This window comes from Centruroides vittatus, unplaced genomic scaffold, assembly GCF_030686945.1.
Source record: "Centruroides vittatus isolate TY-2023 unplaced genomic scaffold, ASM3068694v2 contig_460, whole genome shotgun sequence".
NCBI lineage: Eukaryota > Metazoa > Arthropoda > Arachnida > Scorpiones > Buthidae > Centruroides > Centruroides vittatus.
The window spans coordinates 3,365,576-3,381,352 of record NW_027122256.1 but is presented as its reverse complement, the minus strand read 5'-3'; the positions used below and the strand labels follow the sequence as shown (position 1 = coordinate 3,381,352).

General features: G+C 32.9%; 1 long non-coding RNA gene across 2 annotated transcripts; it reads right to left on the bottom strand.

Annotated features, from left to right (window-relative positions):
* Window positions 1–12,122: 12,122 nt before the first annotated feature.
* On the bottom strand, window positions 12,123–15,241 carry LOC136977564 (uncharacterized). 2 transcript variants are annotated; one of them, XR_010881111.1, is made up of 4 exons: window positions 14,995–15,241; window positions 14,358–14,450; window positions 12,480–12,596; window positions 12,123–12,378 (listed from the first exon to the last, which is right to left on the bottom strand). It is a non-coding gene; the product is annotated as an uncharacterized lncRNA (long non-coding RNA). The 2 variants fall into 2 exon arrangements; XR_010881110.1 differs by lacking the exon at window positions 14,995–15,241 and adding an exon at window positions 14,684–14,712.
* Window positions 15,242–15,777: the final 536 nt, after the last annotated feature.

Here is a 15,777-nt window from a genome sequence, read left to right as displayed (position 1 = left end):
AATCTTAACCCGCCTCTAACCCGCCGACCCTTGTTTAAGCGAGTCGGCCCTCCAAAAAATGTCAAGATCGGTATCTAAATTGTTACTGCCGCTATTCTGGCCTGGGTATAATGTCACAGATTGCTTTTGTCGCAATCTTAACCCGCCTCTAACCCGCCGACTCTTGTTTAAGCGAGTCGGCCCTCCAAAAAATGTCAAGTTTTGTGTCTAAATTGTCTAAATCGTGTAAATGTCATAATCGGTGTCGAATTCGGTGTTCGAATTGTAAAAATGTCATATTCAATGTCAAATTCGGTGTTTAAATTGTCATTGCCGCTATTCTGGTCTGGGTATAATGTCACAGATTGCTTTTGTCGCAATCTTAACACGCCTCTAACCCGCCGACCCTTGTTTAAGCGAGTCGGCCCTCCAAAAAATGTCAAGTTTTGTGTCTAAATTGTCTAAATCGTGTAAATGTCATAATCGGTGTCGAATTTGGTGTCCGAATTGTAAAAATGTCATATTCGGTGTCAAATTTGGTGATTAAATTGTCATTGCCGCTATTCTGGCCTGGGTATTATGTCACAGATTGCTTTTGTCGCAATCTTAACCCGCTTCTAACCCGCCGACCCTTGTTTAAGCGAGTCGGCCCTCCAAGAAATGTCAAGATCGGTATCTAAATTGTTACTGCCGCTATTCTGGCCTGGGTATAATGTCACAGATTGCTTTTGTCGCAATCTTAACCCGCCTCTAACCCGCCGACCCTTGTTTAAGCGAGTCGGCCCTCCAAAAAATGTCAAGATCGGTATCTAAATTGTTACTGCCGCTATTCTGGCCTGGGTATAATGTCACAGATTGCTTTTGTCGCAATCTTAACCCGCCTCTAACCCGCCGACCCTTGTTTAAGCGAGTCGGCCCTCCAAAAAATGTCAAGATCGGTATCTAAATTGTTACTGCCGCTATTCTGGCCTGGGTATAATGTCACAGATTGCTTTTGTCGCAATCTTAACCCGCCTCTAACCCGCCGACCCTTGTTTAAGCGAGTCGGCCCTCCAAAAAATGTCAAGATCGGTATCTAAATTGTTACTGCCGCTATTCTGGCCTGGGTATAATGTCACAGATTGCTTTTGTCGCAATCTTAACCCGCCTCTAACCCGCCGACCCTTGTTTAAGCGAGTCGGCCCTCCAAAAAATGTCAAGATCGGTATCTAAATTGTTACTGCCGCTATTCTGGCCTGGGTATAATGTCACAGATTGCTTTTGTCGCAATCTTAACCCGCCTCTAACCCGCCGACCCTTGTTTAAGCGAGTCGGCCCTCCAAAAAATGTCAAGATCGGTATCTAAATTGTTACTGCCGCTATTCTGGCCTGGGTATAATGTCACAGATTGCTTTTGTCGCAATCTTAACCCGCCTCTAACCCGCCGACCCTTGTTTAAGCGAGTCGGCCCTCCAAAAAATGTCAAGATCGGTATCTAAATTGTTACTGCCGCTATTCTGGCCTGGGTATAATGTCACAGATTGCTTTTGTCGCAATCTTAACCCGCCTCTAACCCGCCGACCCTTGTTTAAGCGAGTCGGCCCTCCAAAAAATGTCAAGATCGGTATCTAAATTGTTACTGCCGCTATTCTGGCCTGGGTATAATGTCACAGATTGCTTTTGTCGCAATCTTAACCCGCCTCTAACCCGCCGACCCTTGTTTAAGCGAGTCGGCCCTCCAAAAAATGTCAAGATCGGTATCTAAATTGTTACTGCCGCTATTCTGGCCTGGGTATAATGTCACAGATTGCTTTTGTCGCAATCTTAACCCGCCTCTAACCCGCCGACCCTTGTTTAAGCGAGTCGGCCCTCCAAAAAATGTCAAGTTTTGTGTCTAAATTGTCTAAATCGTGTAAATGTCATAATCGGTGTCGAATTCGGTGTCCGAATTGTAAAAATGTCATATTCGAATGTCAAATTCGGTGTTTAAATTGTCATTGCCGCTATTCTGGCCTGGGTATAATGTCACAGATTGCTTTTGTCGCAATCTTAACCCGCCTCTAACCCGCCGACCCTTGTTTAAGCGAGTCGGCCCTCCAAAAAATGTCAAGATCGGTATCTAAATTGTTACTGCCGCTATTCTGGCCTGGGTATAATGTCACAGATTGCTTTTGTCGCAATTTTAACCCGCCCCTAACCCGCCGACCCTTGTTTAAGCGAGTCGGCTATTCAAAAAATGTCAAGATTGGTGTCTAAATTGTCTAAATTGTGGAAATGTAATATTCGGTGTTTAAATTGTTACTGCCGCTATTACGCTTTGGGTATAGTGTCACAGATTGCTTTTGTCGCAATCTTAATTTGTTTCTAATTCGCCGACCCTTGTTTAAGTGAGTCGGCCTTTTAAAAAATGTCAAGATCGATATCTAAATTGTTACTGCCACTATTACGGTTTGTGTATAGTGTTTGAGATTGCTTTTGTTTCAATCTAAATTTGTGTGTTATTATCCGACGCTGGGTTTAGCGAGTAGGTTTTTTTTATACTGTGATTTTTCGTATCTAAATCGTTAATGTTGTTATGTGGGTTTTTGGTTTTATTGTATTTTCAGAATGTGTGGATCGCGTGTGTTGTTTCTTTGTACGATGTTTCTGGGTGTATGTTGACGTGTGTGGTATATTGTATGGACGTTTTTTTTGCCGGGTTTTTATAGCCGTCTGGCAATTTAAATGTTGTTCGTTTTTTTGTATATATATTTGCCGTAATGCTTTTCGTTGGATAGTATTGCAGCGTATCTGCATTTGAAATCTTGGTTTTCCCGATGTGTGAATTGTTTTGTGCATTTATGATTTTTGATTGGTACATTTTTTGATTATCGCCGCGTTAGTTGTTAGAATTAATATATGTGTTTTAAATATCCGTGTTGTTTTATAGTATTTTTATTGAAAAATTTATTCAATCGTTTCACTACATTGCATGTTTAATTGTTTTGTGTTATTTAAGTGTTTTTGTATTTGTGGCCCTAATGCCAAAATGGGTTTTGATATGACAGCATTTAGCTACGCTGCTGCTTACCAAAAATTTGTATTTGTATTCGTTATAAAATTTTATATATAATTATTTCATGTATTATAAATAGTACAATTAAAATTATATCATCCAAACAGTGCTGTAACGAGCATTCTATGCCCCCGGTGCGACCATCTATAACTACGCCCCAAAACTATGACCTAAAACTTGGTCCACATTATTCCCGCGTTCCCCTTGTCCCTGGGCACCGCTGGCACTGCTCTAGTTACGGCATTGCATTAAAAGTAAGATAATAAGTATATACAGTCAAACCTGTTTTTATGCGGGGGATAGGGACCGCATTAAAAAAAAAATCTCACGAAACTTCACGAATGACTGTAAATAATAGTTTTCGCAACACAATTTTAAAAAATAATTTTTTTATGCGGTCAACAGGGACCGCATAAAAAAAGTCTCACATAGAAAATAACTCAAAACCGTACGAAATAGAATTTATTGACAACAGATGTCAACACTTGACTGCATCGTCTGGTCTATCGTCTGTTTTACATATTTTTGTCCAGGTGGTGTTTTGTTGACTTAAAAAGTAAATTATTTCATTTTTCGCATATTCATGCAATATTATTACTATAATAAGTGCATTTATGCTATAATAAGTTTATTTAGCTATAATAAGTCAACGTGAGACATGACGAATCGCACGAGACTAGTCGCCAACTATACCGCACAAATTAAAAATTCGCATTAAAAAAATCGCACAAATAAAAATCGCACAAATAAAAATCGCACATAAAAAGAGCGCATAAAAACAGGTTTGACTGTATATTATACTATTATATATGAAGTTTGTATATTAAATCAAATTTTAGATGGAAAACTGAATTCGAACTTACATGAGATTTTTGGTTTGTCTGGCTATAATTATAATGAAATTTTAATGTTCGTTTATATTTTTTATATTTAAACTGTTTTGAGATTTTTATAGAAAAAATTGAATATTGAATTGAAGTATATTTGTATTTATTATAATAGTGGCTAACGGTTGAATCGGATATGAATGCCATCAATTGGTGAGAGACACGGAATCTAATCCGGTCGAGTAAATTTTAATTTAAGTAAATGAATGTGAATGTTGCTCTTTATAGAAAAAAACTCATTTTTAATCGAACTGAAAACATTTATTGCAATTCTAAGGACAATTCGGCCGCGTTTCTTTACGCAGCGAAAGTGTAGCGAAATGACGTCACGAGCAATGTTGTCCAATTTAAAACCAGTTTTAGTGTGTTCGCTGTAAAGCGCTTCTCGAGCGCTGCATAAAGAAACGCGGTTTTTGTAAAGTGGAGGCAGAAAATCTACGAAATGAACCCAAGATCTCGAGTCTACCAACCAAATGAAATGAATTTTGCCGGTTGAATTTATCTCGATTATTTTGTAAAATTGCAACCGGATGAATTAGGCGATCAACTGCCATAATATCCCTAAACGAAAAACGAGAAAACCCTAAAAGAACCCCGAAAGATAACTTTCGATAAGTATGTGGAATTACTGTTTTACTGAACGGATTATACGTGTTCACTCGTTTTAGCGGGAGCTGGAAATATAACTGATAGTTGTAGAAATTATGTTATTAGACTAATAGGGTGTACTATAGATTACTATCTATGGAATTTCGGGACTTTGAGTATATATCTGAACTGACGGGACCGAGACGAGTTCAACGATACCCTACTTTTGGACCGGAGACAAAAAATAAAAAAGTTATCATACTTTTTCACTTACCATACTTTTTTAATGCTCTCATGAAGACGGCACCATAGTTGCTAGTACTGCCATCTTGCGGTAAAGTCTGCAAACCATGACGTCGGACTGCGGTCATTCTCCCGAAGGGTTAAACACGCGATACGAGAGCGGAGAGAGCGACGCGACTTCCGATCATCGGGCGATCGCCATTTCGGTTAATGTTACTTATGGCAGAGAACATGGCGGCCCGACTGACCTCTCGTATGGGCGCCACCACACGCCGTCATGTGCTAAACTAGTGATCGATTCACGGTAGTTCTTGAACAAAGTAAAAAAAAAGGGGGGAAACGTCTACTAAAGGCAATTTTAACGGCAAGCGACGGGACCGATAGCCGAGGCCGACTTAGCGGAGCGACGCGACTCCCTATCATCGCGCGATCGCCGAAAAAAAGTATAACAACTTTTTTATTTTTCGTCTCTGGTCCAAAAATAGGGTATCGTTGAACTCATCTCGGTCCTCTCAGTTCAGATATATACTCAAAGTCCCGAAACTCCATAGATAGTAATCTATAGTATCCCCGACTAATATGAATCTTACATCTACAATCGTGTGTGAGAGGACTCTGGAAGATTGTCTCTCACTTGAATAGCAAACATAGTAGCGGTGAGAAGACAATTAATATATTGGCAATATCGCACAAATAAATAAAATATGTTAGAATAAAATCCTAAACCAGTAATTCTCAATCTTTTTAGCTCCACGACCCTCCAAATAGTAAATATAAATAAAATTAATATTTCGCGACTCCCCAACCTAGAGGAATAATAACGAATTAAGAAAACAATTTGCCTGTGTGTGTTTCTAACATAGATACACGTATGGAGAAAATTTTAAATGAAAAACAAATGCAACCATCACATTAATTTCTTTTCTTTACATGTGTACTTACTGTAAGTAAAATGTTTATAAGTTTATAATAAATGATTTTTTCTCATAAAATGATTTCATTATTTTTTTGCGACCTCAGGTTCAGAAACGCTTCCCTAAACTTAAATACGAGTTTGTACTCGCTAAATTCAAAAATTTTAAATTTAGAATGAAAATCTTTTGGAAATGTTCAGTTCTGTAAATAATAAAAAAGAAAAAATATTTGGCTACTTTTTGGCGATATCCTCCTCGAAGGTGGGGTTGGCAACGTATTGAAGAATTTTTAAAATGACATACGAGGTAAGTTTGTATTATGACGCAAATTTACGTCATATTTACAGTTTTTGGAGAAGTTATGTCCATAAATATAAATATTAAAGTTAGAGAAATGCTAGGAGTTATTTAATTCGTTAAAGAACTCAACCAAGATCATTTCGTATTAATCAAACACAATGTATGAAATTATTGTAAATCAAGAAAAATGATTTTATGAATTCCTATAACATAAGAAACACATGTTAAAATGTTTCTGGAATAATTTAATATTTCCTTGTGTATGATAGGAAAATCCCTTTAAAATCATCTATGTGGGTATAAAAAGTAGGTGGAAAATGTTCTCTGGGTAATAATGAACGTGAATTTCAGGAAAAAATAATTGTTCCTTTCAGACATTTTACTTCTACCAAACCGTACAGTTCATATACAAATGGTTCCTATTTGAATAAAAACAATCCAAAAGAAATGCATCCTAGAAACATTACAGGGATTGTTCCTAGACATATTTACCTACACCCTTTAAAACTTGCTTCTGCAATGCTAAATGATTGGAAAAACTAGGAATATGATCCTAAAATGGTATTTAAAATCAATGTTTTTGCTGCTGACTGCTCCGGTAGTTGACCGTGTGAGCCGAAATCTGTGTGTAATTAGCCCATCTGATCGCATTTAGGCAAACCTCTTTTGCTGGAAGCATCATGAGACCGTCCCTTTCTCCATGATGCATAAGAATAACGGGTTGCCTGGTTTTCGGTGGTAGAAAAATTATTGTGCCACACTCCTGGAAGTCGACTAAGTAGTGAGGCGTTGTTGAGTATTTAGCAGATAATGAGGTCTCCGAGATTTGGGTGTGTATTTTTTACAAAATGTCTATTATTGATCTCGCTTATTATTTTGGGGTTGCCACGTCGGGCTCTCGAAGGTAAACCCGGTTGTCGGCTGCCGTAAACTGTCGCGTGACCTGTTGGTCGACGACTGGGTGCACAGTCTGTGATTGAATTAGTTTTTTCATAATGTAAACATAGGTCTAAATAAAAAATGTGTTTGTTTTTGTGACGAGCCTAGAACAAACTTTATTTTCATACACCTGAATTTTGCTTTTTGTGCTATGTATTGTAATAAAAAGTATCAAAGTCCAAAATGGCTTTAAACGGTCGACTACTGGTGCTGTTATGCTATATTTACTGTGCCGTGTGTGGTTATGTGGCAGTTGTAATAAAAATAAATTGTTAAATAAATACATATGTAGAGTATCATGAAAGTAACTTTGCAATTAAAATTTTCATTATAATTAAATTAATTTTGAATATACATGTCTTTTTTGTATTAATGCATCATTTAAGTCTATGCACAGAAGTAAGTCTTATGTATTGTATAAACTTATACAATGAACAAAATTAAATTTGCAATAGCAATGTTATACACAAAATAGTATATTTATATCACAATATCTAATAGTATATCTAACAATAAAAATATTTTTGTTAACCAGTGGCATGTTATCCTATGAGCAAAAACAGGCAATTACCTGAGACCTCTACTAATGGGCCTCAAATCAATCTTTTATAAAAAAATATTTTCCTCAAAAAATTCTCGCAAAAAAGAAATGTCTGAAGTCAACACTGTACTGCACATGGGGCCCACTAATTCAAATTCACCTGGGCCTCGTGAAACTATAATATGCCACTGTCAATAACTTATTTCAATTTTTTAATTTTGTTTTATGATTCAAGTTATCAAAAGTAATAAGATTTACATATTAAGATTTTTTAAAAAGAAAACCATAAACTTAGTGTATTTGACAAATACGATAATATGATAGACTCACGTTAGCATCACTTCTTGTGGAACTGTAAGTGTTTATGTTAACTAATAGTTGACTTAAACCCATAGCGTATAACTTTTGTCTTCAAAGAAAGTTATACTCCATATCAATTGTTAAATTTCACTATATACTTCATTTTAAGACTGCAGTTTCTATTTTCTGATAATTTTTGTGAATGTTTTCTACCATAATCCTGGAAATAATGTTATGTTAAATAATTTTGCTGATTCAGTAAAAACAATTTATAAACCTCAATCTTGTGCTTTATGGCCGATTGAGAATATAAAAAAGCATTGGAATTTATAATTCTCTTTTGCTTGATAGCCAAAAGAACACTTATTAGTTTAGATTTTGGCATTTTAGAAACCAAATTTTTTAATATAACTGTACAATATGATCATAGTACTTTTCATATGTTATGCATATAAACCTTGAAAAATCCTGAAATTTTGAATACATAAAATAGCTAAACTCTTATCTTTTATTCAAACTTTGTGAAAACAATAATAATTCTGACAGTTAAGTGGAGGGACATCACCATTAACTAATATTATTTAGTATAATGTGTATACAATTCTTTGAACTAGAAGAAAGATCAATTGTAGTCATTAACTTGGTTTTCCTATACAGGGATAGAGAACCTGTGACATTTTGTGGTTTCTAAAGCTATCAGACAAAATATAGTGTAATAAAATTAAACTTATGTTATGAAAATATATATTTTTTCCTCTTTTCCAATAAAAAATGTAATTAAGAGTAGTTTATGTATATCATTGGTGCATGTTTACTAAATATATATACAATTATGCAACCTGCAATATTTTATACAGGTTCACTAGGTCTTTCTGAAGTAGGATGAATCAAATTTCTATACTACACGTGAAAAAAATGATAAGATTGCTATTGTATATTCAAATATAAATTTGTATATGCATATTCCCAGTGGAAGCATTGTATTGTCAAATACGGGCAGCTTCCACGGCAGAAATATTTGAATGGTGTAAAGCAGCCAGATTACAGGCATTCACTCATGGGCTTTACAGAGCACCAACCTCACATGGTTTAGCTTGTGGATGCTACACTCCAACAAAATATCATATAATGCTTCCAATGATTCTATCCAGGGTCAGCACAGCTTCCCTATCATCAAATGTCACTTCACACCACTGCTGCATATTATCTTTTATCGTGTTTTAATAATTTAGCTCTTATCACATGTTATAGCACCAATAAACTAGCAGTTTGTTATACAATAAAGATACTGATAAAGATTTTAACAGTTCTCAATATATCCATTGGACCATATCCAAAACTATGATTCTTAATGCTGATAAGAAGTTACTGTGTGTTTGATAGACAAATATCTGATTAGACAGACTAATTAGAAATATGCATTATTTGAAAAATAAATGATTTGGAGAATATGTAACACTGGTTCAGAGTTAATGTATCTGGAAATACAGAATGCTAGACTTTTCTCAGAAGCTTATTAATTACGGTAATATCTTGTTACAAATAACGATGTTTTATATACTGTATTTAATTGCACTTTCAGAAGTTACTAAATGGTAAAGAAACATTATTATGATAGAGAGAATGACAATAAAAAATTTCTATATTGGAAGACTATAGCAAGACAAAAGGATAAGGTGATTTTCAGTAATTTTCAAACTGAAATGTAGGTAGTTTTATGATAACTTATCAAATCCAAGAAACTTATCTTGGACATGTTGTTATTTCCAGTTGTAAACTTAGCCTTTTAGCTTATTTTGAATATATAGTCTGTTCAAATTAATCAAATTCAGAATCATTATCTGGACAACTGATTATCTACTTATTGAGACTTTCATTTTTCACAAGTGTTGACTTTTCCAAGCACTTGTTAGTGGATCAATAGTATCATCTTTCAGCATTTCTCTTGCCAAATTTTGTATTATCTGTCTGTATATGATCTGTAAATTTCTGATTATTTACACTTGTTGCACTTCTCCTCTATCGAAGATATGATAGATATCTTACATATTTCTACAGTGTTGACCAACTTACCGAAACAATGGACATACAACAGATAACTTGCCTGCTCTTTCTTGACAATATTCAAATGTGTCCTTATTTCCACTCCTGATTTTGTCTTACCTTACAGAAAATGTATGATAGATAATCAATTTGTTTGTAGTAGAGACTACAATATTATTATTATTCTTTTGATCTATATGACATATTTGATGACAAAATTCACTTGTTATTCCTCTTGACAACAACTTCTTACCTGACCATCTCAATTCCTGATTCTGCTTCATCTCCTTCCTCATCCAAGTCAGTGTATGACAGGTTATGTGAAATCATGCTATTTTTTAGCCACTATTTCTGCCTTGTTTATGGTTTGACATGTGCTCATGCTCTAGCAATCTTGTCAACAGCTTGCTTTACATTAATCTTTCTGTAGACATAGTTATCAATGTTGCAAAAAAGGATCCTCAAGAGTCTACTTCAGTATTTAGTCTGTACAGTGTGAATTATTCCAAGATCAGCTGTAGAACAGCAGTACAAAGCACTTAACTTGCATGTTTTCCAGATGGGACTCAAATCAAGCAGCTGTCATCTGACAGCTGTTTATTAAAAATGCTTTGCATCATCCAGGCTTGGCAGTTTGCAGTGTGTAGTTGTGTAGTTACATAGAACAGAGCATACATTGTTCATACAATATGTTCTTGTTGATTTTGCGATGATTAAGGGTCTCATCTCCATACAGTGGATATCACTAAGTGATTATTCTTCATCATCACATCATTCTTAAGTTAAAAGGGATGAAAGAATCAGTGTAATGTAGTGTGAAATCATTTCTTACTTGAGGCATTGCAACAAAACATGGCAGTTAATCGCTATTTAGAATTTTTTCCTCTGCAGTCACCCAAAATGGTCAGAGTTCAATGCTGCAAAAGTGCCTATTTCATCAGGATTGGAAATGCCATCTACGCTGTATTTGAATATTGTATCTTGCCTGTAGGCCATGCACATGCTATGTGCAATAAAATGTGAATTTTTTCTCTGCATATAGCTTTTGAGATAATTTCATACTTTTACAAAATCCTGTAAGAAGAAGGAACTGCTCATGAGACAGTGGTGTGCTTAAACATCTTGAAACCAGATGAAAATAACTTTCTACACATCCTCAAACTGTGCATTTTCTTCTTGCTGGACCCAACACTGCATCTTTTTAACTTTTTTTCAATGTTGGATGATCTTTTAAAATCGTTGACAGAATGAAAAAGGTGATGCCAAACTCCCTTGCAACCTCTACTTTTTTACTCAAGATCAACTTCTTGTAGGAAAGCAGATTTTCGAACAATGAAAATTGGTTGCATTTTTTCCCCTTTAGCACATTTTATTTTATTGTCTGACAAAATACTCTCAGTGACTGATGGACTTCAGCGTAGTAAAGTACATTACCCACTTGATACTAAAATAGTGTAAGAGTTCATCGAATATAAAACTCTTTTTTTATTTCTCCTTGTAACTTTCAAGTATCGTCCCTGTAGTCATCTTCTGGTGTTGTGAAATTTCTGTCCTGTGGTCTGAGAAGTCCTGTTACTGGTGACATCCATTCTTTTAAACTTTGTTCATCTGGGTACTTCCAGAATATTCTAATATGGGTAACAAAGAATCCAGTCCACCCACCACACCAGCCTTGACCTAAGGCATCTTCTAGACATGCCCCTTTTGTACAGTCATCCATGGAACTTCATCTATAATTACTTTCATCTAGTCCATCCCAGTGTTTTGATATACTGGGAATGTTCAGTATAGTGAGAAAACCTTTGGTACTCTGAAATTTATATTCATAGTTTTCAAGCCAGTCTTACAAGTGGCCAATTGGAACTTTAAACTGTTTTCTATACTGAAATTTTATTTTATCAGTGTTTGCTATAATGATGGGTTATCTGTATATTTAACAGTAAAAAAATAAGCACTCTCTTTCAAATAAACTTTTTAATATTATTTAAAACTATATTGTTTCATTTTAAACAAGTATAAAAAATATTTTATGGATTTGTTGTACCATATTGAACAATAATGACAAAAGGATTTCAAAAAATGCAATAAATATTAAATTAGTTTGTTTCATAGCAATCGCAATCACATTAAATTACAAATGCTGTAAATTACAAGTATTAATTCTTACAGATATACTGAAATATGAAAATTTAAACAGAGTAATTCTTTATTTATTTAAAATATAAACTTTACAATAATTCATAATTAATAATCTGTTTTTACAGTGATCTCTATTACATTAAATATGATTAAAAAAATTTAAACCTAATTTTATTGTGGTTAATTAAAATAGGGATGATTAGTCCAAAATAAAATCAAGACTAAATCAAACTCTGAATGTCAGTTTTTACAAAATTTAAAATTACTTTTGTATTCCCGGCACCATTTTAAAGTAATTTACTGACCATTTATAGAAGAAAATAGTGCGCTTTTTGCCGTAAAACTTGTTTGTTAAAGGATTGCAGTGACAAAGTTCAATATCAACATTTTCTAAAGGACTATTCCCCATCATCAGTTACAGGTATCGTAGAGTAGAAATATGAAATAAATTTTATCTGTGGAGCAAATAACCTGAACAATTAAAAAAAAGCATTATTTAAATTTGTAGATTCTAAAATATGAATAAACATAGTAGTGATTTAAAATAAATGTAATCACTTCTAGCTACTTACCATTAAGTTGATTATCCATGAAGTAATTGTCATACAGAGATGATACGTAGCTGCTCTAGTGGTACATCAGAAGCCTACATGACGTCACAGAACTCCTGGTTATAACTGCTCACAAAACTATTAAACATATCAAAAATAAAAATGTCAGAATCATCAATGTATTCCAGAGTTACATAGATGAGTTGAAAAAAACAGCTATTTTTAATATGAAAGTAAGAGAACAAAAACTAAAATTTTAGTTAAGCTTCATTTTCATCAATTTATATACATATTAATAAAAATTAAACCATTTGCTAAGAGAAATAAAATTTCTTTAAAAGAAATGGTTTATTTAAAATTGTTGCATTTTCTAAAATTTAACATTGTGTTAAGCATAAATAAGAGTTAATTATAGCTTAGAACTTCTGTTTATATAATTGACATTCTAGATATTAATGCAAGTAAATTAAGTGTTATGGTGTGATTTGATTTGTGTAAAGCTGCGGATTTGAACATTGCGTGTTGTTAACTTTTGTACTTTAAGAATGAGCAATCGTAATTAATTGCCTCAATTGGAAATAATACTTAATAAGGAGATATTACAAAAATTAGTTTTGTTTCATTAATTATTTTGGTAAATATACGAACTGTAATAAATTAGTAATTTTTGTCGATTAACTTGAATTAAATTTCAAATGACATTATACTTAGAATAGATACACAAACGTATTAAAATAGATTTGTGGTCCGTATATAATTGTAATCAACAAATTCATTTGGATTTTGACAATTGTAAATTGCAAAATCAATAGCAAACTAAATTGATATGCATTTATACAAACATCACAAATAAAATATATAGTCAAGTGAAATCTTTATAGGTTAAAGCTGTATAGTTGTGTGTAAAAGTTGTGTAGGCCTATATAAAATTGATTAGTTCTTAAAATGGGGAAGAAATTGTTTTTCATCACAATAATACAAGGTAAAATTCAATTATATTTACTATACAATCACACAAAAAATTATAAATAATACATAACATAACAACATATCATATATATAATATCAGAATTCTCAATAAAATATATTTAAATTAATATTATACAAGTTATAAAAAGGTATATAAAATCAGTATAATAAAGAAATTATTATTACTATTGTTGAATTTCCAAAAAGTAGTAATAAATTTAGTATGGAATTGATAAAGAAAGGTGGTTTTGATTTGGAATTAATCAATATCAATATTAAATGCTTGTACATGTAAAACTGTTTAAGTGTATCTACTATTTGACTAATTGTGAAATAACAAGCTAAAAATGAATTTTTTTAAAATGAATCCTGTTATCAATATATAGAAATTATAAACTCATTTTAAATTCTCATTGATAATTTTTGAACAAATTACATTAAGATTTAAACTCTCTGCTAATGTTTTTATTAAATGTTTATAATTTATCTCAATATCAAATAAATATAATTTGAAGGACTAATTTATTCCAAATATTTTTCCAGACTTATAAGACACGAAAAATATCTTATTCTCATCCAATTTGTATATGCTATGGAGAGAAGGTTTTAGTGGAGGAAATCTTACGAATTTAAGTTTCCAATGGACTGTTTTTGTGGTATGTTAAACTTACTTCTTAATTTAAAGAATTTGTATGATTGAAAAATAATACATAAATTGTAAAATTTTGGTTTTAATTAATAAATTATTTTTTCTAATTAAAATTAGAATTTGTATTATTTTGAATGCATGAATGAATAACATTACATTTCAAGCATCATTCTACAATAATAAACTCATAGACTGGGCAATAAAGATTCTAACTTTTATATACTATTTTTTACTACATGAATGTATCATGACAAATTAGAATAAAAATAAAAATGCCTTACCTTTCTGTTTTGCTTCTTCTTAATTGTTCTGAGCACAAAATGTTTCCATGTCTCTGGAAAGTGGATTATAACATTTGAGAATGATACTTCTTCCTAGAATAATTTAAGAATTTAATTATTAAGAATAGAATAGGTCCAGATGATTGATTAATTAATTATTAAAATAATTTTCTAATTCAGGACCTTTATTGTGTCACTGAAAAGAATACAAGACAATATCCAAGCGATTATTATTTATAATCTGATAAATTAATTTAATTCGATGCTAAATGGAAACAACCTGAAATATTTTTCATGGAAATTTAAATCTAAACCCAGAAAAATACCTCGCAATTTCCAGGAAACTTTCTATTCCAAGATGGCGCCGGCAATACGAAATGGAACGAATTCGAATCGGTCGAACGTTACAACAATTGCGTCACGCGTTACGTCATAAGTTCTACGTCAGAATATTAACTAATTGCAAATGTCTAAAATGCTAAAATAGTCCCCTTTTTTCTAAAATATCGCTAAGAAATTTGTGATAAAATTATAAAAACGTATTCCGTATCCTTACAGGCAGTTTAAAGCGTATCTAATTTAAATTAAGTTATTCAATTTTGATAAATTATTAATCGATAAATATTAAGTTACCTACGTTACGCAAGCTTTCGTTATTAAAATTCGTACGAAAAATGTCAAGATGGAGGGAAAAATAACTCGCAAATTCCGGAAAATGTTCTATTCCAAGATGGCGCCGACAATACGAAATGGAACGAATTCGAATCGGTCGAACGTTGCAACAATTGCGTCACGCGTTACGTCATAAGTTCTACGTCAGAATATTAACTAATTGCAAATGTCTAAAATGCTAAAATAGTCCCCTTTTTTCTAAAATATCGCTAAGAAATTTGTGATAAAATTATAAAAACGTATTCCGTATCCTTACAGGCAGTTTAAAGCGTATCTAATTTAAATTAAGTTATTCAATTTTGATAAATTATTAATCGATAAATATTAAGTTACCTACGTTACGCAAGCTTTCGTTATTAAAATTCGTACGAAAAATGTCAAGATGGAGGGAAAAATAACTCGCAAATTCCGGAAAATGTTCTATTCCAAGATGGCGCCGACAATACGAAATGGAACGAATTCGAATCGGTCGAACGTTGCAACAATTGCGTCACGCGTTACGTCATAAGTTCTACGTCAGAATATTAACTAATTGCAAATGTCTAAAATGCTAAAATAGTCCCCTTTTTTCTAAAATATCGCTAAGAAATTTGTGATAAAATTATAAAAACGTATTCCGTATCCTTACAGGCAGTTTAAAGCGTATCTAATTTAAATTAAGTTATTCAATTTTGATAAATTATTAATCGATAAATATTAAGTTACCTACGTTACGCAAGCTTTCGTTATTAAAATTCGTACGAAAAAT